The sequence below is a fragment of the Giraffa tippelskirchi genome, chromosome 1, assembly GCF_054371585.1.
Source record: "Giraffa tippelskirchi isolate mGirTip1 chromosome 1, T2T-mGirTip1v1.2.pri, whole genome shotgun sequence".
In the NCBI taxonomy this organism is placed as follows: Eukaryota; Metazoa; Chordata; class Mammalia; order Artiodactyla; family Giraffidae; genus Giraffa; species Giraffa tippelskirchi.
This window is the reverse complement of record NC_137275.1, coordinates 131165172-131188459: the sequence shown is the minus strand read 5'-3', so window position 1 is coordinate 131188459 and position 23288 is coordinate 131165172.

Here is a 23288-nt window from a genome sequence, read left to right as displayed (position 1 = left end):
TGAGACACATGTTTTTTGTGATTAGCAGTAATCGTTTGATGTCCCACTCCATTTTTTTTAAATCAAAAACTCCTCTACATCCTGACTCCTCCCTTTTCTCTTCAAAGCAGTCCCTCAGAGCTATGTGAGCGTATGCCTCCCTGGGCGATAGTCGTCAGTAATGCATGCCAGGCTCCTCTATCCATGGGATTTCCCAGGCAAGGATACTGTTGTTCACTCACTCAGTCATGTCTGACTGTTTGCGACCCCATGGACCGCAGCATGCCAGGCCTCCCTGTCCTTTACTATCTCCTAGAGTTTGCTCAACCTCATGTCCATTGAGTTGATGATGCCATCCAACAATCTCATTCTCTGTTGCCCCCTTCTCCTCTTGCCCTCATTCTTTCCCAGCATCAGGGTCTTTTCCAATGAGTTGGCTCTTCACATCAGGTGGCCAAAGTATTGGAGCTTCCCTCGTAGCTCAGATGGTAAAAAAAAATCTCCTTGCAATGCAGGAGACCATCTGCAATGCTAGGAGACTCAGGTTCAACCCCTGGGTCAGGAAGATCCCCCGCAGAAGGGAATGGCAATCACTCTAGTATTCTTGCCTGGAGAATCGCATAGACAGAGAAGCCTGGTGGGCTACAGTTGATGGGGTCACAAAGAATTGGGTTGCCATTTCCTTCTCCAGGGGATCTTCTCAACCCAAGGATCAAACCCATGTCTCCTGCGGCTACTGCATTGGCAGGCAGAGTCTTTACCACTAGTGCCACCTGGGAAGCCCTCAGTAATGCATGATTCTCAACTTTTAGGTGGGACATCTCCTTTTCAGTTGACAAATACTTAAGAAAATCTACAGAAGCCTAGGAGAAGGCATTCAATGAAAGGAAAACCTTCTGCAGGGAGGGCTATGAGGATGAGCAAAAGTGGCTGGGGTGCAGGAACACAGAGAGAACTCTAAGCCAAGGGAATCTCACAAACCTGCAAAAAGAAGTCATAGAGCAGAGTGCACTCTAGAGGCTGGACAAGGTGGTGGGGGAGGGTGGGTGCAGCCTGGGATGTTTTAGCACTACATGGTGTCGACTGAAAAAAAATGCGCAACCTAAAAATTGAGAACTTTGCTTTATTTAGCAGACTTGCTGAGGACTTAAGCCAGGGAGATAGCCTCTCAGATAGCTCAGAGAGACTGTTCTGTCCTTTTTTTTTTTTTAATTTGGCTTATGTTTTTCTTTTTTATTTGGCTTACTTTTTTCTTTTTTATTTGGCCATGCCACATGACATGTGGGATCTTAGTTCCCCTGCCAGGGATCAAGCCCACCTATTGTGCATTGCAAGCGCAGTCTTAACCACTGGACCACCAGGGAAGTGAAAGAGGGGCTGTTCTGAAGAGGTGGGAGAAGAGCCAGGATAAAAGGAGCTTTTGCACAACAAACAAACAACAACAAAACACGTTGTCGAACATCAAAAAATTACTGCTAACTAAAGAAAAGGCAGACATCTCAAGTTAGTGAATTTAACACTTCTATGTATAGGAAGATGCACGAGTCTGGGCTCACTGCAATCATTCCTATGATATGCACCTTATCTAAGGCAAGTATCCTGTCCTCTCCACCCTGAATCCCCTCAGAGTGCCGGCTTGTGCCCACAGCATCCTTTGTGGACTGATGAGGCAGGTGGCAATCTTCCTCCACAGTGAAAAGACCAGAGTTAGAAGTGGGTTGAACAAGGTGAAAGACATCTGAGAACTCAGAATGCAGTAGCAAATGGACAAAGGAGGGGGCGGTGGGTCCAAAGAGCTGCAAACGCAGTGACAAGTCCTTGACTCCCCCATCTACTCAGATGCAATGACGTGAGTTCTTTACAACCGCATCTGAGTACAGAAGGCAAGTGAGCAGAACTTGGGGGCTCACCCTTGCCCCTCCAGGCTGTAAGTGGCTCCAGTCCCAGCACCCTCCCTTCACCTCCGTGTACCCAGAGCCTTGCACACGGGTAGCTTCAGGAAATGTTTGCTAGAGAAAAGGCCAGATAGGCAGTCACTCTCCTGCTGTGGAATCGTCTGATATTATTAGAGAGAAGCTGAGCCGCCTCAGCTCAGGGTGTTGTCATCAATGTGTTGTTTCTCTCTTAATCTTTCTGCATCTGTCTCACCAGACACAAAAATAACCGAAGCTGTTTTCTATTTTATAGTTTGCATTTACCCATGGACTGTAGCCCACCAGGCTCCTTTGTCCATGGGGATTCTCCAGGCCAGAACACTTGAGTGGGTGGCCATTCCCTTCTCCAGGGGATCTTCCCAACCCAGGGATCAAACCCAGGTCTCCTGCATTGCAGGCATATTCTTTACCATCTGAGGCACCAGGGGAGTCCTATTTAATATTGTAAGTCAGGGAGCTTTTACTTTAAATGTTTTAACAAAAAAGTTTCCTATGCTATAAAATGTCAACACGGAATCTCCTACTTAATAAATTCTGGGGGACTTTTTCCCAGTATTTTTTCTCTCTCTCCAGGATCGCAATGATTCTTCCTGCCTTCCTTGGACTCAGACAACGTTTTATGTTAAACAAGTGAGCATCCTCACCACCCTCCTGTCACCTCTCTAGAAGAACAGCAGCCTCTGCTCTGAGCTCAGGCGTGCTGTGAATCCATTAGTGACCATTAAGTCCCCTCTTTGTGGGCTCCAGTCACCCGCTTCCAATTGCATGCTTGACATTTCCACTGTAATGGCCCGCTGTCACCTCAAGTCATCGAAAATTAAGCCTAAGTCCCTCCATCCCCACAAAACAGCTGCCCTGCCTGACTTCTACTTCTGCTAATGGTTCCAATAGCCTCCCAACTCCAAATTCTAAGTTCATGGTCATTTTGGACTTTGCCCCACCCCCTACAGCAGATGGAGCCAAGTGTTGAGTTCTTTCCTCAACTTTTCTCTAGCATGCATCTGAATCATCACCATCTTGATCCTGTACAGCAGAAAGTAATCGTGAATCAACTATACTCCAATAAAAATTAGTAAAAAATTAAATATTCTGATGTTGGGGCAATTAGTATCTAATCAGTGTAGTACTGCAGTGTTGCAAGTTTTAGAAATCTGTTGCACAAAATGTGAATATACTTAACACACTGAACTGTAATTAAACTTGATGAAGATGGTAAATCAAATGTTATGTGTTTTTTACCATACTCTAAAAAATGATCCTGATGTCAAAATGGCAGCACTGACACACTTCCCTTCCCAACTCTCTGTAAAGCAACTGTCTTGTACTTTTTTGTTCCTGAATCTCTGCTCCCGTCTTCCCCAAGGCCCAGTGCTGGCCCAGTGTCTGGGCTCAGAGCAGACACTCAATAATCTTGTTTGGCGGAGGGTGGAGGTACCAGTGAAAACCACAGTCCAGAGCAAGGACGGGCTCTGAGTGAGAGATGGAGTGGGAGGAGGGGTTAAAGAGAGGGACAAGACAGAAATAAATCAGGAGAGAAACCCAGACATGGAGAAAAGCACAAGGTTGAACTGTATTGCTTCCTGTGCTCACCACCTCATCTATCCAGCACTAGGACGCACCAAGGTAGAGGCCCCATGTTCCTTTCTGTTGGGGTCTCACTCACCCCAGCCTGACCTCCTGAGCTAATGGGCCCCAGCTTGGTCCACCTTCACTGCAGTTTGCTCATTTTGCAGAACTTGGCTGCGCTTAGCTTTCCCAGTGCCATGCCCCCAAACAATCACCATCCCTTTGAGAAATTGCTTCTGGGATGACTCAGAAGAAGCCATAAAGCCCTGAATCACCACTGCCCCCTCCTGCCCTGCTCTGTAGCTTCTGCTTCGTGTTTTCCCTTCCAGAGACAATTTAGGATCTGTTTCTATGCTCTTAGCCCCAAACAATGGCTGCCACTGCCGCCGACTGAATTGAAATCAGCAGTAACCCTCTCCCTAACTCATTGTTTACCAGAAACTGGCTGTCACTGATAAATGCCCTGCCTGGCCTGGCTACTAACCAAGTTGAAAAAGGAAAGCAAATCAGATCAACAAGAGAACAGATCTGTACTTGGCTGAGGCCCACGCTGCTTCTAAATGATAAGCAAGATATTCATGCCCCTGACAGAGACTGAAAATGATTTCTCTGTGTTTAAAAACTGTTTAAGAAAGATTTTAAATGATGTAACTTTGAAAAGGCCCACATGGAAGGGAACTGAAACACTCCTTTAAAACATGTGAATTTTTATAAATGCCCAGTAAGTCACATGCAAGAAATCTAGACACAGGCCTTACACCTTTCCCCCAAAATTACCTTAAAATGGATCAGAGACCTAAATGTGAAATACAGAATTACCAACTCCTAGAAGATAACACAGAAGAACTCCTAAAGACTTTGCATAGGTATTGACTTTTTAGATATGACATCAAAGGCATGATGTGTACAGGAAAGAAGTGATAAGCTAGAATTCATTAAAAACTTCCGCTCTGGGAAAGACTCTAACAGAAGAATGAAAAAATGAGCCACATACTGGGAGAAAATATTTGCAACAGACACATCTGATGAAGGTCTGTTCTCCAAAATATACCAAGAACTCCTAAAACTAAATAATAAAAAAAAAATTTTTTTTGGAGTAGTACAAAAGAAATAAACAGACACTTCAAATAAGATATACAAATGGCAAATAAGGACATGAGAAGACACTCAATATCACACATCATTGGGGAACTGAAATTAAAATAACAATGAAATACTGCTATACACCTACTAGAATGGCCAAGACCTGGAACACTGACAACACCAAATGCTGGTGAGGGTGTAGAGCAACAGGAACCCTCATTCACTGATGGTGGGAATGCAAACTGGTACAGCCACTTGAGAAGACAGTTACAAAACATACAAAACTAAGCATTCTCTTAACATACAACCCAGTAATCATGCTCTTTTGTATCTACCCAAAGAAGTTGAAAACTTATGTCCACCCAAAAACCTAGACATGAATGTTTACAGCAGTTTTATTCGTAACTGCCAAGACTTGGAAGCAAATCAAGACGCCCTGCAATTGCTGAATAGATAAACTCTGGCTTATTCAGAAAATAGAATATTATTCAGCACTGCAAAGCAATGAAAAGATGTGGAGGAAACTTAAATGCATATTCCTAAGGGAAAGAAGGCAATCTGAAGAAGTTACATAGTGAAGGATTCCAAATATAGGACATTTTGGAGGCGGGGTGGGGTGTGGGGGGAGTCATAGACAATAAAATGATTACTGTTGGTGAGGAATTAGGAGGGAAGATGGATGAACAGATGGAGCACAGGGGATTTTTAGGGCAGTGAAACTGTTCTGTATAATACCGTAATGGTGGATACATGTCCTTATACATTTGTTCAAACTCTTAGAATGGACAACAAAAAGAATGAACATTAATGTAAACTACAGACTTGGGTGATGATGATGTTCACCATAAGATGCATCAATTGTAACAAATGGACCACTCTGGGAAGGGATGTTGGTAGTGGGGGAGGCTATATGTGGGGTAGAGGGCATATGGGGACTCTCTGTACTTTCTGCTCAATTTTGTTATGAATCTAAAACTGCTCTAAAAGCTTAAGTCTATTTAAAAATCATAAGAGGAGGATTTCCCTGGTAGTACAGTAGATGAGAGTCCACTTGTCAATGCAGGGAACATAGGTTTGACCCCTGGTCCAGAAGAATTCCATATGCTGCAGAGCAACTATGCCCCTGTGCCACAACTACTGAAGCTCACACGCCCTTGAGTCTGTGCCCGGAAACAGGAGAAGCCACTGTGATGAGAAGCCCCCACACCACAACTAGAGAAAGCCCATGCGCAGCAATGAAGACCCAGCACAGCCAAAAAATAACTAAAATTTAAAAATCATAAGAGGAAAGATTTTAAGAATAAGTTAACACTCAAGGTCATATGTTAAAAACAATAAATATCCTTACTATAAACAACCCCATGAATGACCACACAAGCCCCTCAGGCCAGGAGGCACAGGTTCTCAACACATAGTCTCAATCTCAGTACATATTCTCTCTTGGATCTGTTGGGATGTGGGCATTGTGCTCTGACTTTTTTTTAATTTGGGTTATAGTTGCTTTACAAAGTTATGTACAACAAAGTGAATCAGCTATATGTAACATATATCCCCTCCTTCTTGGACCTCCCATCCCACCCTTCTAGGTCATCAAAGAGTACCAAGCTGAGCTCCCTGGGCTAAACAGTAGCTTCCCATGAGCTATCTATTTTACACATGGTAGTGTACATGTGTCAGTGTCAATCTCCTGATTTATCCCCTTCGCCTCCCCAACCCCGTCCACCTGTCCATTCTCTACATCTGTGTCTCCATTCCTGCCCTGCAAATAGGTTCATTTGTACCATTTTTCTAGATTCCACATTTATGCATTAATATATGACATTTCAAACTGTAACTAAAAATCACCCAACAAACAAAAGTCCAGGACCAGGACTTTGCTTCACAGGCAAATTCTATCCAATATTTAGAGAAGAACTAACATCCTTCTCAAACTCTCCCAAAAAATTTCAGAGGAAGGAATACTCCCACGTTTATTCTATGAGGCCACTGTCACCCAGATACCAAAACCAGACAAAGATATCACAAAAAAAGAAAATTACAGGCCAATATTACTGATGAACATGAACACAAAAATCCTCAATAGAATAGTAGCAAACAGAATCCAATAGCACTTTAAAAGGATCAAACAGCATGATCAAGTGGAATTCATCCCAGGGATGTAAGGATTTTTCAATATTTGCAAGTCAATCAATGTGATACACTATTTTAACAAATGGACTTCCCAGTGGTAAAGAATCTGCCTGCCAAACAGGAGACACAGGTTTGATCCCTGGATTGGGAAGATCCCCTGGAGAAGGAAATGGCAACCCACTCCAGTATTCTTGCCTGGAAAATCCCAAGGACAGAGGAGCCTGGCAGGCTACAGTCCATGAGGTAGCAAAAGTGTCAGGAACGACTTAGCGACTAAGCAACAACAACATATTAACAAACTGTTCGGACTTTTTAAACCAAGCCATCACGGTGTGGTACAGTGATGTCTTTTTTAAATTGATTTCCTCTTCATATTTTTCCCTTGCTCATTCTTCCCCATTCTAATAGACTCCATTCTTAGTTTCAGGATGTAAATTTTTATCACCATTTCCTTGGTTGAATTAACAAGTGGATTGGCTAGATTGTGAAAGACATTAGGGAAACAGAAGCTGGAACCAGGGGGAATTAGATGCTATGTATTAGAAGACTCCGTGCAAGGCCCATTGGTTAATCATGTCTTCATGGATCCCTGGGACCAGTGGTCAGAGCATTCAATTTGGTCAGAGAAGGATAATTCACATAGCCAAGGGCGTTATTTACACAATGCAAGTGAAGAGCACACCATTAAGGAATAAAAAGGATCTGACCAGCAATCTGTACAGATGTATGCCTTCAGATAACTGAAACGTACAAGCCAAACTAATTTGCATGCATGTGTGTGCGTGTTGCTGCTACTGCTGCTGCTAAGTCGCTTCAGTCGTGTCTGACTCTGTGCGACCCCAGAGACGGCAGCCCACCAGGCTCCGCCATCCCTGGGATTCTCCAGGCAAGAACACTGGAGTGGGTTGCCATTTCCTTCTCCAATGCATGAAAGTGAAAAGTGAAAGTGAAGTTGCTCAGTCGTGTCCGACTCTTAGCGACCTCATGGACTGCAGCCTACCAGGCTCCTCCGTCCATGGGGTTTTCCAGGCAAGAGTACTGGAGTGGGGTGCCATTGCCTTCTCTGTGTGCATGTTGGGTTATGCACAAATTATACACACAAGAAAGTATGCACTCATGGGCACATAGGTATATTGAAAAGATCAGAAAAACTTCTCCTGAGTATGTATCTTTAACCAAAATGCAAAAGAAAATATTTTCAATTTTTGTCATTGTCATCATATTAACAAGCAAATTACAATGTAACGCCAGCTGGTATGTTTCTCAGATAACAAGTTGTGCACTAACACATAGCTTTTTATGTTCTTTTAAAGTATTCTGTTGTTACTTCTTCTAAAATTATAAACAGAGTTCTACATCAATAATTATCATGAATTTTTTTGTGTCCTTTTGAATCTGGAATATAAGCAGAACAGCTGCGTTGAGATACAATTCACACACCATACAATTCACCCATTTAAGTGGTCAGGTCAATGGTTTTTAGTAGATTCACAGAATTGTGCAAACATCACCACAGTCGATTCTGGAATGTTTCATCTCCACAAACAGAAACCTTGTACCCTTAACTATCACCCTCCTAGGCCCACAAACCCATCAGTCCTAAGCAATCACTAACCTGCTTTCTGTCTCTACAGATCTGATTATTCTGGACATTCCATATAAATGAAATAGTATAATATGTGGTCTTTCATTACTGGCTTCTTTCACTTAGCATTATATTTTGGAGGTCCATCCATGTTGTAGCATGTCTCAGTACTTCGGTCCTTCTTATGACTGAAAAATATTAATTTAGATGTATAGATCATGTTTTGTTTACCCATTCATCTGTTCGTGGACACTTGGATTATTCCTTATTTTGAGTATTGTAAAACTGCTATGAACATTGATGAACAAATACTTGCTTGAGTTTCTGTTTTCAATTCTTTGGAGGTACATGATTACATTAGAATTACTGGATTATGTGGTAATTCTATATTGAGTCTTTTGAGGATCTGCCAAACTATTTTTCATAGTGGTTATACCAGCTAAAATCCCCACCAGCAACGGGTTCCAATTTCTCCACATCCTCACCAATACCTGTCAATTTCCTTGGTGATGGTGATGATGGTGATGACCACGGAAGCCTTTTAAGTGCATATAAAATAGTATCGTCTGGCTGCTTTGATCTCCTTTACCCTGATGACTAATGATGGTGAGCATCTTTCCATGTTCTTACTGGCAATTTGCATATCTTTTTTGAAAAATATTTACTCAAGTCCTCTTACTATTATTAAATGAGATTGTCTCTTTATTGTGAGTCCATTTTTCTGACTGGTCCTTGTTTTCAGCCCAAGTTGTCATGTACGTTAGTAAGAAAGGCCGAGAGGTTAAATTTCACATCCCTCACTGCCAAGACTCCAGTAAGATGGACAAATTTATTCTGAACTATGCTGCTGCCCTGCACTGCTCTGCTGCCCTCAACTATAATTCTGTCATTGTTACATCATCTGGGGACTCTGAGTGACCTGACATTCACTTTATGCACCGCTGTAAGAGAGAGCTGGTCAAAGCACGATCACTGCTTAAAGAGAGTTTGATGGAAGGAAGATTATTGTTAATTTCATGAAATAAAGCATCTAATCCTCCCCTATTAATAAACTATAATTAAAGAAAAGAATTTTAAATTCATACCTGCCCCAGAGGAAGTAGTCAGTAATTTTTGCCTCGTTTGCAACTTAATTGTGATTATATGAGGAAAAAATCTGATTGATTCATTGCTAATTGCTGAGATGTCAGAGAGACATTCCGTGATGAATGGCATTGAACTGTGGGGCCCACCCCCACCCACCTGATGAAAGCTACTCCATTCACAGGGATCACAGGGTTTTTCAGAGCAGATTGGTGTTGCGAGCTGCATCAGAAGCACTGGAGATGCTAGGTAAGAATGCACATTCCCAGTTCCTGCTCCAGCCTGGAAACGTACTTTCTGCAGGTGGGCCCAGGAATCTGAATTGTAACATGTTTCCTAGGCAGCTCCTCTACATAGCACAGTATGACAAAATGGAACCGGAAGGGTTTTATCAGCCTCTAAGGGAACTGGCAAACCGAATGTGCAGAAAGAATAAAAACTTTAAAAGTCTTTAGTTTAAGTATAAATAGGTATGTTAAGAATTTCTCCTTCAAACAGGTTCTCGAGATGTGATGTTGAGAAAAAACAACCTACATAGACTCTGATGATGATAATTCTGTATTACAGAAAATACAGATACAAAACAGTCAGAAGTAAGTTTCCAAAAATGTTAATAGTGGCGCTCTCTGTTAAGACTATAACTAGTTTGTTTTCTTCCTATTGTTCAAACTGTCCAGCTTTAAAGATCATATCTTCTTTTTAAAATGCAAAAACATTTTTTAAATAAAGGAGACATTTTATTGCCATGAATAGTTATCACTTCTCAGTTCAATTTTGTTTCAGTGAAAAGGAAAAAAAAGAAGAATGAGTTTTTTCTTTCCCTTTCCTGAGAACAAAGAAGATAAAGAGAACAGTGAGCAGGCCTGAACATTCCTAGATTTTTTTTTTTTTTTTACTTTAACTGCTCCTAACTCTGCATGTCTGTAACTAAGTTGCTTTTCTGCCCCCTAACTGCAGAAGCTACACTTGGAACCTATTTTCCTTTGACTCTATGCTAAATACATCCTGTATCTGGTGTTTACCATTACAACACCCTTCCCCTTGTAGTTACATATCAGAAAGAAGGCTGCAGAGCCACGAACTGCCAGACTCAATTACTGGGTAACTGATGCCAGTTTATGACTGTCTTTGAAACAATGCAAGAGGAAAAAATCACCTTTGCTCCTCATCACCGACACCTGAATAGGAGACCTCGTGTTATATAAGCCCCTAGACTCCTCATGGAGTGGGGGCACAGTTCTTGAGGCATGAGTGTACTGTGTTCCCCTCTCTGCTGGCTGAGAATTAAAGCCACCTTTCTATTTCCTCCAAGCTCTGTCTCCGTGTTTTTTTGTATTTGACTTCAGTGGGCAGAGAAGGCCAAGATTTTGGCCAGTGGCACAACCATCTTGCCTGCAGCACAGTTCATCTAATCAGAAATGCAAGGAAGTCAAGCCCTCCAGAAATTCAGCACTTGAGATTTTCTCTTTCAGTCTCCACTGGGCTGGTTTCCCTTGGGCAAAATGCCAAGGACTTTCACCAAACTGAAGGATATCATCTTGACAGGGCGTACTGCTTCCTGAGATAAAATTCAACAATTGAACAGGGTGAAATCAATTCATTAGAAAGCACAGTTGTGAAATTTCAGTTCTGAGCTCCACTCTGCTCTCAGCTGCCTGGCTGATGTTAGGAAAATTACTCCCACTCTCCTGCCCTCCATTTATTTGAAAATGAAAAGGTTTTGAAACCAAACAGGATCCTGTGGGACTTCTGGGCATGGTAACATTACTGTGCTCCGCTCCCCCCATTTTTTCTTCGTAGGGATTAGCCTCCAGCCTCCAGGACCTTCCCTGAGTTCCAAAGGGAAGCTTCAAACAGTTGCTAAACAGGGAAGGGAGAAGATGCAGAGGGAAGGGAGGAGCAATAACAATATATTTGAACTCTTTTGCAGAACTAAAACTCCCAACTAATGGAAGATGTCTGACTGTGTGGATCACAACAAACTGTGGAAAATTCTGAAAGAGATGGGAATACCAGACCACCTTACCTGCATACTGGGAAATCTGTATGCAGGTTAGGAAGCAACAGTTAGAGCTGGACATGAACAACAGACTGGTTCCAAATCAGGAAAGGAGTACATCAAGATTGTTTATTGTCACTCTGCTTATTTAAATTATATGCAGAGTACAGCATGTGAAATGCCCGGCTGGATGAAGCACAAGCTGGAATAAAGATTGCCGGGAGAAATATCAATAACCTCAGATGTGCAGATGACACTCCCCTTATGGCAGAAAGTGAAGAGGAACTAAAGAGCCTCTTGATGAAAGTGAAAGAGGAGAATGAAAAAGCTGGCTTAAAATTCAACATTCAGAAAACTAAGATCATGGCATCCAGTCCCATCACTTCATGGCAAATGGATGGGGAATCAATGGAAACACTGAGGAACTATTTTTCTGGGCTCCAAAATCACTGCAGATGGTGACTGCAGCCATGAAATTAAAAGATGCTTGCTCCTTGAAAGAATAGCTATGATCAACCTAGATAGCATATTAAAAAGCAGAGACATTATTTTGCCAACAAAGGTCTGTCTAGTCAAAGCTATGGTTTTTCCAGTAGTCATGTATGGATGTGAGAGTTGGACTATAAAGAAAGCTGAATGCCGAAAAATTGATGCTTTTGAACTGTGGTGTTGGAGAAGACTCTTGAGAGTCCCTTGGACTGCAAGGAGATCCAACCAGTCCATCCTAAAGGAGATCAGTCCTGGGTGTTCATTAGAAGGACTGATGTTGAAGGTGAAACTCCAATACTTTGGCCACTTGATGCGAAGAGCTGACTCATTTGAAAAGACCCTGATGCTGGGAAAGATTGAAGGCGGGAGGAGAAGGGGATGACAGAGGATGAGATAGTTGGATGGCATCACTGACTCCATGGACATGAGTTTGAGTAAGCTCCGGGAGTTGGTGATGGACAGGGAAGCCTGGTGCGCTGCAGTCCATGGGGTTGCAAAGAGTCGGACACGACTGAGTCATTGAGCTGAACTGAACTGAATGGAAGATGTTAACTAATTGAGGAAACATTCTTCACTCCAGAGAGAAAGTCACAGTTTGATAACCTTGAGAACCACAGAAGCTCATCAGGGGGCCACCTGAGGCCAAATTAAAGGAATGAAGACCCAGCACACAACTTGATCCTTATCAGCACCCCCACCCTTGAACTACTGCTATAAAACTCCTCACCAAATCCTCCTGGATGAGGACAGTTTTTCAGGGCACAAGCTCACTGTGCGTCCCTTTGTCTGGCAAAGCAATAAAGCTATTCTTTACTATTTCACCCCAGACTCTGAGATTAGATTCAGCACCAGTGCATGGAGGCCAAGCTTCGGCATCAGTATGACTAGATCTATAAGGTCTCTCCAGGTTTAACAGTCTGCAAAACCCACTTACAGGGGTCAACAGCTCAAGGAGATCTCTGTTTTATAAAAAAAATATCCCTTAAGTGTATGCGTGTATAGGGGAGCATGAGAGGGAAGCCAGAAGGACTCATCCTCAAGAAATTATAGCCAAAGAGCACAAAGGTATATGAACAGTGATGTTCCTTAAGTATTGTTTCAACAGTGAAAACATGCAATTTTCCAGCAGTACAGGAAGAATTGAATAAATTATGGTATAACCAAAAGTGTAATATTTGGTAGTCATTCAGAATTGTGTAGATTTCTACCTACTGACAGAGAAAGCTATTCATTACATATTAAATGGAAAAGCTACTTATAAAAATGTATAAAACATACTTTCTGGGAATATGTAGATCAACACAGCTCTTGAAAAGTGAATAGTGATTATTTTGTGGTGGTGGTGAAACTGCTGATAAGATTTTTCTTTTGGTTTATCTGTAATTTCTAATTTTCTACACTAAACATGCCTTACATGTGTAATTCAAATATACAGGGTAGACCAGTCTGGGTGCTTCAGAGTAGCAGAACCAAACAGAACCAAAAGGAGACCAGATAACTCTCTCTGTCTCTAGAGAGAGAGAGAGAGAGAAAGAGAGAGACATTCATAGACACAGACAAAACAAAGAGAGACAGGCAGAGAGAGAGAGACAGAGAAATATACAAAAATATACACACAGATAGAACCAATAAGACAGAAATACATATTCACAGGATATAGGTGTTTATGTATGTATAATGAAATATATCTTAAGGAATTGACTCGTGTGATTGTGGGGGCTGGCAAGTCCAAAATCTGTAGACAAGGCTGGCAGGCTGGAAAATTGGGCAGGAGTTAATGTTGCAGTTTTGAGGCAAAACTTCTTTGGAAAATCTTAGATTTTGCTCTGAAGGCCTCTAACCAATAGGATGAGACCCACCCACGTTGAAGATGTTAACCATATCCACAAAATGTCTTCACAGCAGCACCTAGATTCATGTTTGATGAAATAACTGGGTAATGCTCCCCAGCTAAGCTAACACACAAAACTAACCATCATATTAAAAAAAAAAAAAAGTTGCTCCATTGTGTCCAACTCTTTTTAACCCCATGGACTGGAGCCCACCAGGCTCCTCTACCCATGGAATTCTCCAGGTGTAACAGGAGGGAAAGGGGCAGGGCACAACTTTTGAAAGAATGACATAGCCCAAGGACACAACATAAACCGATTAGAATCAAACGGGACCAAGATGGCAGATAAGACCAGACCTTGATCCTCAATCAGCAAGTGAAATGACATACCCAGAGGTGCCATGACAGTTCCAAGGCACTGTTAAAAGACCAAGGAGTGGGCAGTGGCCCAAATCCTGGAAATCTCCACCCCCTTCCCCAAAATAGTTGGAATAATCCTTCCACTCATTAACATATGAAATTACCCAGTTTATAAAAACTAATCACGACACATTTGGCGGCTGCATTCACCCTCTGTGATGGCCCACACTCTGTCTGTGAAGTGTGCTTCTCTCTGTATCTGAATAAATCCACTTCTTACCTATCACTTTGTCTCTCACTGAATTCTTTCTGTGATGAGACATCAAGAACCTGAGCTTCATTAGGTCCTGAAACCAGGTACTGTGGGTTTTGGCTGGGTTTGAGTCCCAGCCACATGGCTTCAAGTCCCAAGCAAGGTTTTGGCTGGGTTCAAGTCCCAGCCATGTGGGTTGAAGTCCCAAACTGTGTTTTGGCTGGGTTCGAGTCCCAGTCTGTGGTTAACGGTTTCACAGGCAAGAATACTGAGTGGGTAGTTCTCCAGGAGATCTTCCCAACCCAGAGACTGAACCCAGGTCTCCTGCATTGCAGGCAGATTCTTTACCATCTGAACTACCAAGGAAGCCCAGCCACTACATAGCATAATTCTTTTCAAGTGATGAAGTAAAACAACAAGATGGAGACATTTTAATTCAATGGGATCCCAGTGGGCCCAGACCCTGCAGTCTGGTGTGATGAGGGGCTGTTCCTCTGAAGAGATCCTGCAGGGGTGGCTCTTTCCAAGGTGTGTGGTGGATGGTTGGGCAAGTGTGGGAGGAGAGAGGGGTCTCAGGTAGGAGGAGACAGGAGATCCAGCAGAAGGTGCATGGAAATGATCCCTCCCTGAGAATCCTCAGTTCCCATGGTTGTGAGACACTGTGAGCCTGTTACAAGGAAAAGTCAATTTTGACTCCATGTTGAGTCTGTTTCTTTTACTTTAACCTTTGCTTCCCATTGCTTTTGTTCACTACAAGGATACTGTCTATACACAGTGGCCTGTCTCAGGGAACCTTGCCCCTCTGCCTGAATGTTAAATCAAAGTGCCTTTGTTCAGGACCCTGACTACCGGTGGATGCCTAGTGGTGGTCTAGTCGCTAACTCATGTCCGACTCTTTGTGACCCCATGGACTGTAGCCCACCTGGCTCCTTTGTCCATGGGAGCTTCCAGGCAAGAATACTGGAGTGGATTACCATTTCCTTCTCCAGGGGAACTTCCAGACCCAGGGATTGAACCCAGGTCTCCTGTGCTGTAGGCGATCTCCTGCATTTCAGGTGGATTCTTTACTGACCGAGCCACCAGGGAACTGGCCCCTGTGGATGCCTACAGGAAGAAAATTAACACATCTCCTCCCTGAAACTGGCCTTTCCAGGAGATATTTGCAAGATTAATGATCTTTTTACTTCCTTACCTTCTCCCCCTCTCTGTTCTATAAGACTCGGGCATCCAGCCCTTGTAAGATGATTATTTTGAGACATTAGTCTGCCAGCTTTCCAAATTGTCTCCTATTCACTGGTCTGTCATGAGGCAAGCAGAGCGAGCTTGGACTTGGTAACAAACCAGAGCTGCCCATGTGGAAACAGGATGGCAGGAGAAAGCAATAACAACAACAACAAAAAAAAAAAACCCAAGAGGACAGAGAGTGGAAGTAAGCTTAACGCCCCAGGCTGTGGAAAGGAGTTTTGGCTGTCAACTACAAATCGGTGCTTGCCAAGGGTATTTGCCATCTGCCCCTGCAGAGACTGAACCCTGTGCTGCTGCAGCTGCTGACCTTCAAGACACCCTGAAAGGAATTCAGGGTGGAGAATGAGGCACTTTGTGCCCCAGGGAAACTGATGGATCGGGTCTTTAGATATATAGATATTTTCAGGAACTGACTTCATGATCCCAATCTTTGCATCTCCTTATATCTACAAAAGCACTAAATCCCTTCATGATGACATCAGTTCCTCATACTAGCAGGAAATCTTGAAAGTAACTGATTGATTGTATTGAATTCCCCCTTCACTGAAATCTTATATATTGACTTCCCCCCCACTACTTCTTTGGAGTAGTTTCTCAGAACTGTCTGAGGTGCTCTCTCCTGGGCTGCAGTCCTCATTTTGCCCCAAATAAAATTTAACTCACACTCTCACATTGCGCATCTTTTTTAGTCAACAGAGTCAAGTTCCCACAGGGGTGCAGGAGCAACCAGTGATATCAGTTTTTACAAATCAAACCCAGATCAGTTGGCCTTGCAAAGTTCCTTTTCTCCCCTCATGTTGCTGGCAACCAAGTTGTGGTGACCCAAAGATGAAAGAGCAGATAAAACCATGGAGAGTCTTGCAATGCAGGCATGGAAAAACCTTATTGTCCTTTCCTCCCCCATGTTGTAACTATTAACAGTTTTCAGGTCCTCCTGAGCAGTATAACCTGTCTCCCCTCCTACCCCATTGGGAGAAGGTATTTGCTTTACTCTTCCCCCACCCAGTATACATGCCTCATCCAATCAGCAAATGACCCTCAAGACCCCTTTCCCACTTCTTGTACCCTGGGTATAAACATGGACTAAGGACCCTTGTTCAATGTCAGTTCTCGCTTCAGCTGGCCCACTGTTCTATCAGCGTCTCCCACTCTATAAACTTTATTTCCCTCTCATTCTGTCTCATGTCTGGAAATTATTTTCCAACCCACACCCGGACTACAACACAAGTGGCACAGGCTGACATAAGCTACGTTCTATATAGATTTTTCAGTCATTAGCAGTTCTAAATTAACCAGTGGAATGATCTTGCTGAGTGAAGGAACAGGAGGGTCAGTGGGGGTCTAGGGTATTGACTGATGTTTCAGCAGCACAAAAGAGGCCAAAGAAAGACGTTAGGCAAAGTGCAATTATAGGAGCACCTGCGATGATTCAAAAATACCAAATAAAACCTTGCTGCTTCATTTGGAAAAATTACAAGGCAAAACTGAACAATCTTTTTGTCTCTCAATAATTTTGGCAAGTAGGAGGGAAAAAGAGACAATTTCTTTCCTGTTTCTCAGTCCTGGTAGATGAGAAATCTCCATTCATGGAACAGACAGCCCTGGCCAATTTTCTTGCATCTCGGTCCCTTTGCAAGCTCTCAGAGGCACTGAGTGTTTCCTCTTCACTTCGCACTATTTCTCCAATGAGCATGCATTACTTTGTAATCAGGAAGGAAAAAGCAATTTACACTTAAAAAATCTGGCAGAGGACTCCTGCTTTCAATATGGTAATTTGAGGACACATACTTTACCTCCCCTCTAATGTACAAATCCTTTGAAATGATCCAGTAAATAGTAATATGGGGGAAATATGTATAGCAGGGCTGGAAAATAGACCACTCTAATGGCAGAAAGTGAAGGGGAATTTAAAAGTCTCTTAATGAGGGTGAAAGAGAAGAGCAAAAAAGCTGGCTTAAAACTCAACATTCAAAAAACTAAGATCATGGCATCTAGTCCCATCACTACGCAAACAAAAGGGGAAAAAAATGGAAACAATGACAGATTTTATTTTCCTGGGCTCCAAAATCACTGCGGACAGTGACTGCAGCTGTGAAATTAAAAGACGCTTACTCCTTGGAAGAAAAGCTATGACAATCCTAGACAGCATATTAAAAAGCAGAGACATCACTTTGCTGACAAAGGTCTGTATAGTCAAAGCTATGATTTTTCCAATAGTCATGTACAGATGTGAGGGTTTTACCATAAAGAAGACAGAGCACCAAAGAACTGACACTTTCAAACTGTGGTGCTGGAGAAGACTCTTGAGAGTCCCTTGAACTGCAAGATCAAACCAGTCAATCTTAGAGAAAATCATCCCTGAATATTCATTAGAAGGACTGATGCTGAAGCTCCAATACTTTGGCCACCTAATCCAAAGAGCCAGCTCATTGGAAAAGATCCTGATGCTGAGAAAGATAGAGGGCAGGAGGAAAGCGGGACGAAATGGTTGGATAGCATCACTGACTGAATGGACATGAGGTTGAGCAAACTCCGGGAGATAGTGAAGGACAGGGAAGCCTGGTGTGCTGCAGTCCATGGGGTCGCAACCATCAATGGACCAGAACTGTAACCAAGCGGGACCCTATAGGACTTTCCCAGGACAGGCCTTTCTCCATATTCTCTGCTTTAGCTCCTCTCTGAAGTACCTAGATAACAATGTTTGATGCCTATTTCCTGAGTTGTTTCTCAGATGTGAAATCCCCCAGCAAAATGGAAGATGTCAACTACTTGATGACTATGAGCACCTAGGCCCAGGCCTCCTGGAGCCTAAGGACTGATTACGTTAACCCCTGTGACATCACCCTGTTTCCTCATCATCAGCCTACCACAGAGTTGTGCACAAAAGTATCCTGCAACATGCCCTGCCTCACCTGGCTTTTCAAAGTGTTTGGGAGAGAACTTCCCTGGTGCTCTGGTGGTTGGGAATTCGACTGCCAATGCAGGACACACGGGTACAACCCCTGGTCCGGGAAGATCCCACATGCAGGGGAGGAGGGCCCGACTAAGCCTGTGGCTACAACTACTGAAGCCCCCGGGTCCTAGAGCCCATGTGCCACAACAAAAGAAGCCACTGCAATGAAAAACCCGAGCGCTGCAACTAGAGAACAGCCCCCACTCACTGCAACTAGAGAAAGCCTGCATGCAGCAACAAAAACCCAGCACAGCCAAAAATAAATAAATTATTTTATTCTAAATATTTTTTTTTAAATGCTTGGCAGAAATTCTGGGGAGCTGGGGGTTTCAGGGCATAAGCCACCCATCTCCTGGCATGGCCCTGCAACAAATCTTTCTCTGCTCCAAACTCCATTTCAGTTTGGCCTCACTGTGTGTTGGGCACACTAACTTGCATTAACAGAATTTTGAGAACTTTCTAGAAATCCTGAAGTAGGTGGGAGGAGAGAGACATATTGGGAAAGAATAAACTAATACCCTTTTCTGGAGGGTGATTTAGCAGTATATGAATTAGAAATGTACACATCATATTGGCAGCCACCCAGCCCCTGAGAATTTATCCTAAAGAAATAATGGGACAGATGTACAAAGATGTGTGTTATGATGATAGCTGTAGTTTTACTTTTATATATATATGTCTTCAAGGCTTATTAAACTTCACTTCTTTCAAAGCATTTCCCATTCATACGTGCACTCTAGAAGTAGAAACCAATAAAAGAAAGCATTTCATTCCCATTATTATGCAAATATTTTCCCATGCTGGGCTGCATAGTGTGTTGGAATTACATTAATTTCTCTATGGATTTAATTTTACATCACCAGGCCACTTGAAAGAGTATTTCTAACATCAAGGAAAAGTAACACACTCTATTTCCACACCCCATTAACTTCTTATAATTATGTCACATTTTATGTTGCCTTATATATTTCCTGTGCAGTTTTATCCCTTCTAACTTTCTTTCCTTTAATTATTTGCGACTATATTCTCAATAATTTTCCAACCTGTTAGGCATGCTCTAGGTTAGGTAAACCAGACAGCATATTAAAAAGCAGAGACATTACTTTCCCAACAAAGGTCCATCTAGTCAAAGCTATGGTTTTTCCAGTAGTCATGTATGGATGTGAGAGTTGGACTATAAAGAAAGCTGAGCACCAAAGAATTGATGCTTTTGGACTGTGGTGTTGGAGAAGACTCTTGAGAGTCCCTTGGACTGCAAGGAGATCCAACCAGTCCATCCTAAAGGAGATCAGTCCTGGGTGTTCATTGGAAGGACTGATGTTGAAGCTGAAACTCCAATACTTTGACCACCTGATGAGAAGAACTGACTCACTGGAAAAGACCCTGATGCTGGGCAAGATTGAAGGCAGGAAGAGAAGGAGATGACAGAGGGTGAGACGGTTGGATGGCATCACTGACTCAATGGACATGAGTTTGAGTAAGCTCCGGGAGTTGGTGATGGACAGAGAAACCTGGCGTGCTGCAGTCCATGGGGTTGCAAAGAGTCAGACACGACTGAGCAACTGAACTGAACTGAAGCATGCTCTTCATTCTGTGCCCCTGGCCCTGGTCCTTTTCTCCCTTATGGGCTGGAACTTCCAAAGTCCACACACAGCATAGCCATCTCCCAGGACTTTTCTCCTTAACCTCCCAGAACATTAATTTCATGTTTTCCCCCTTTCTGGTTTCACATCCTTGTTTTTCTGGAGAATATCCTCAAGTAATTTCCTAAGAAAGGTAGATAAATAATACCAGATGAAAGAAGGAACACAACTCCCAATGATGCAGAAATAAAAGATATGGATCATCAACGAAATAAAAAGACAAATCTATGCTATGAGAGAAAATATTTGCAAACAATGCAACCAACAAAGGCTTAATTTTTGAAATATATAAACAGCTCATGTGCTGTAGCCAGGAAAAAAAACAAACCTGATTATGCTTCTTTGTAGAAACATTTTAAACTAGCAATTCAGCTTGTTAACTGGTTATAGGATGATTTGGTTTTCAGTTTTCTTATCAATTTTGATAGACTCTAGTTTTTAAAGGAATGGATCCATTTCAACTAATTTTTCAAATTTAATAAATTTGAATATATTCTCTATATCTTTTTAAATTGAAATATAGTTGATTTACAATACTATGTCACTGAAAATGCTAAACCAGGAACCTAAACCCTAGAAGCTTTGCTGGTATATCCAGGCTTCTTAATGACTCTCTCTCTGCTTAGTCACTTCAGTCGTGTCCGACCCTCTGCAACCCCATGGACCATGGCCCGCCAGGCTCCTCTGTCCATGGGATTCTCCAGGCAACAACAATGGAGTGGGTTGCCATTTCCTTCTCCAGTGATAAAATAAGAAGTGAGCGAAGTGAGTGAAGTTGCTCAGTCGTGTCTGACTCTTTGCGACCCCGTGGACTGTAGCCTACCAGGCTCCTCTGTCCCATGGGATTTTCCATGCACGAGGACTGGAGTGGGTTGCCATTTCCTGCTCCATCTTAATGACTCAGTTCTAAGCAAAAAGCAGCTTAGGAGAGCCTCCATCCACTCAACACTGTTGCTGACTCAGCCTCTAGGTAGCTCACAATAATTTGAAGCAGAGAGAGGCTGGAAGGTGAGGAAGCAAACAAATACGGCAGGCTTGAGAACCGTGTTGAGAACTATGCTGTCCAATACAAGTTATGAGCACCAGGAATGTGGCTAGGCAGAATTTAGATGTACTGTCAGCGTCGGAGAGCAGATTTTAAAGACTTGATTTTTTTTTTTAAAGGTAATATATCTCATTCGCAATTTTTTCATAGGGGTGACACATCAAATTAATATTTTAGAATTGTACTATCACCAAAAACCCCAACAAACTTCAGGCCCAAAAAAACTTCAGGCCTAAGCTTAAAAGGCTGCAACTGTAAGACTTCAGACCTTTAAAACTTGCATTAGCCAGAAATTTCCTCCCACGCATGTTTCTGTTTCTGGGCTCTCAGAACTTTGAGGTAAAATCCCAAAATGATATACTACAATATCTGTGACAAATCCCTTTGATTCAAACTTAGAGAATGTAAAACAACTGAAGAAATTAAGAACATGATAGAGAAAAGTGGGCTACCTGGCACACATTTTGTTTTTACTAATCGAATTCAAAACAATAGACAATAAGAATACATTAAGAAGACAATTTCTTCTAGTTTGAGACTTAGAGACTCTAAGAGTTTTTAAATAAAAGCTCTGCAAATATGTTTGCTGGACCCCAGCAGGTAAAGATGAAGGCCTTTCAGATTTGCACAAGCTATCACCACTTGGTACCCAGTTACTTCTAGAAAACATGCTAGTGAAAATATTAAACTATTTGCCGCTATGCATCAGCCTCTCAGCTGGTGGTACGGCCAGTTATGAGAACTCATATCTCATTTTCTGTAAGAAATACCTTGGTTCTGGAGTAGAGCTTCCTGAGAGCCATCCTTGTACAGTTATGTGGATCAGGACCGGAGGAAGCAACATTTCAACAGGCAGGCAGTCAGAGCGTGGCCCTGTGCAGGATGGAGGGCCTGCCGTGGCCCAGACATCAGAAACCATAGCAGTGGGCTCTCATGCAGGCTCCTGCTGAAAGAGTGAAGAGCTTCACAAAGAAGGCCTGTGATTGCTGGTTTTAAAGAGCCCAAGTTCCCTTAAAAAAAAAAAAAAAAAATCACAAGGAATTGTAGCAAAATATACTGAATGGAAACAGCTATCTGCCTTTTGGAAGTTTCCATTAAATAAATTTGCTTTTTCCAGGAAAAAAAAAAAAATGGTGGAGGTCCTCTGTTTGGTGGGTTGCTTTGTTTTCCCAGCTCACGGTGCCAGCAGGCTGGCATTCAGATGCTCACTCTGTTCCGAGGCCCAGGTGTGGGCCCTTTGAAGGGTCCACACCGCTGGGCAAGTTAGAGGAAGGCCAGGCATGCTCTGGTTCTGAGTTAATCAGAAAACCCTTTGAACTTTCAGTCTAAAGTCTGTAATTATAACTTGCTTCCTCCCTCCCTTCCTTCCTTCTTTTTCCATTTTCTCTTTTTCTCCCCACACATCTCTCCTCTCCTCCCTCCCTCTCTCTCCTTCCTGCCTCTCTCCCTCCCTCCCTTCTTAGCTCTCCTTTTCTTCCTTATTTATTTAGAGAGAACCTCCTTACATCCTTGTTTCAAGGTGTTCCAAGCACATTTTGTATTTCTCTACCCAGTTCTACTGGTGGTCATTTCGATATTAAATTCTTTAAATGCACAGAGAGCAGAATGCAAAGCAGCCAGAGTTCACAATATAGATGCTAATTAGTAATCAGTGCTGTGTTGTTGTTTAGTCACTCAGTGACTCTGTGATCCATGGACTGTAGCCTGCCAAGCTCCCCTGTCCATGGGGTTTTCCAAGCAAGAATACTGGAGTGGGTAGCCATTCCCTTCTCCAGGGGATCTTCCCATCTCAGGGATTGAACCCGTGTCTCCTGCATTGGCAGGAGGATTCTTTATCGCTGAGCCACAAGGAAAGCTCAGTAATCAGCATAGGATCCATATAATAAAGGGTTTTTGCTTTTTTTTTAATGTTTCTTTTGCCTTTATTGGAAAGTATGAGATAACCCTCTGAAAGATAAGTTCACGTATGAAAGAAGAGCCTCCATTGTTGAGCCCCAGAATTCAGCTGATCTCTGGAATTCTGTACCTTCTTTATCCTGTTGGGCATTCATCTCATCTTAGTACTCATTTTCAAATTCACATAATATTTCGAGGACAGACATCCAAGTAG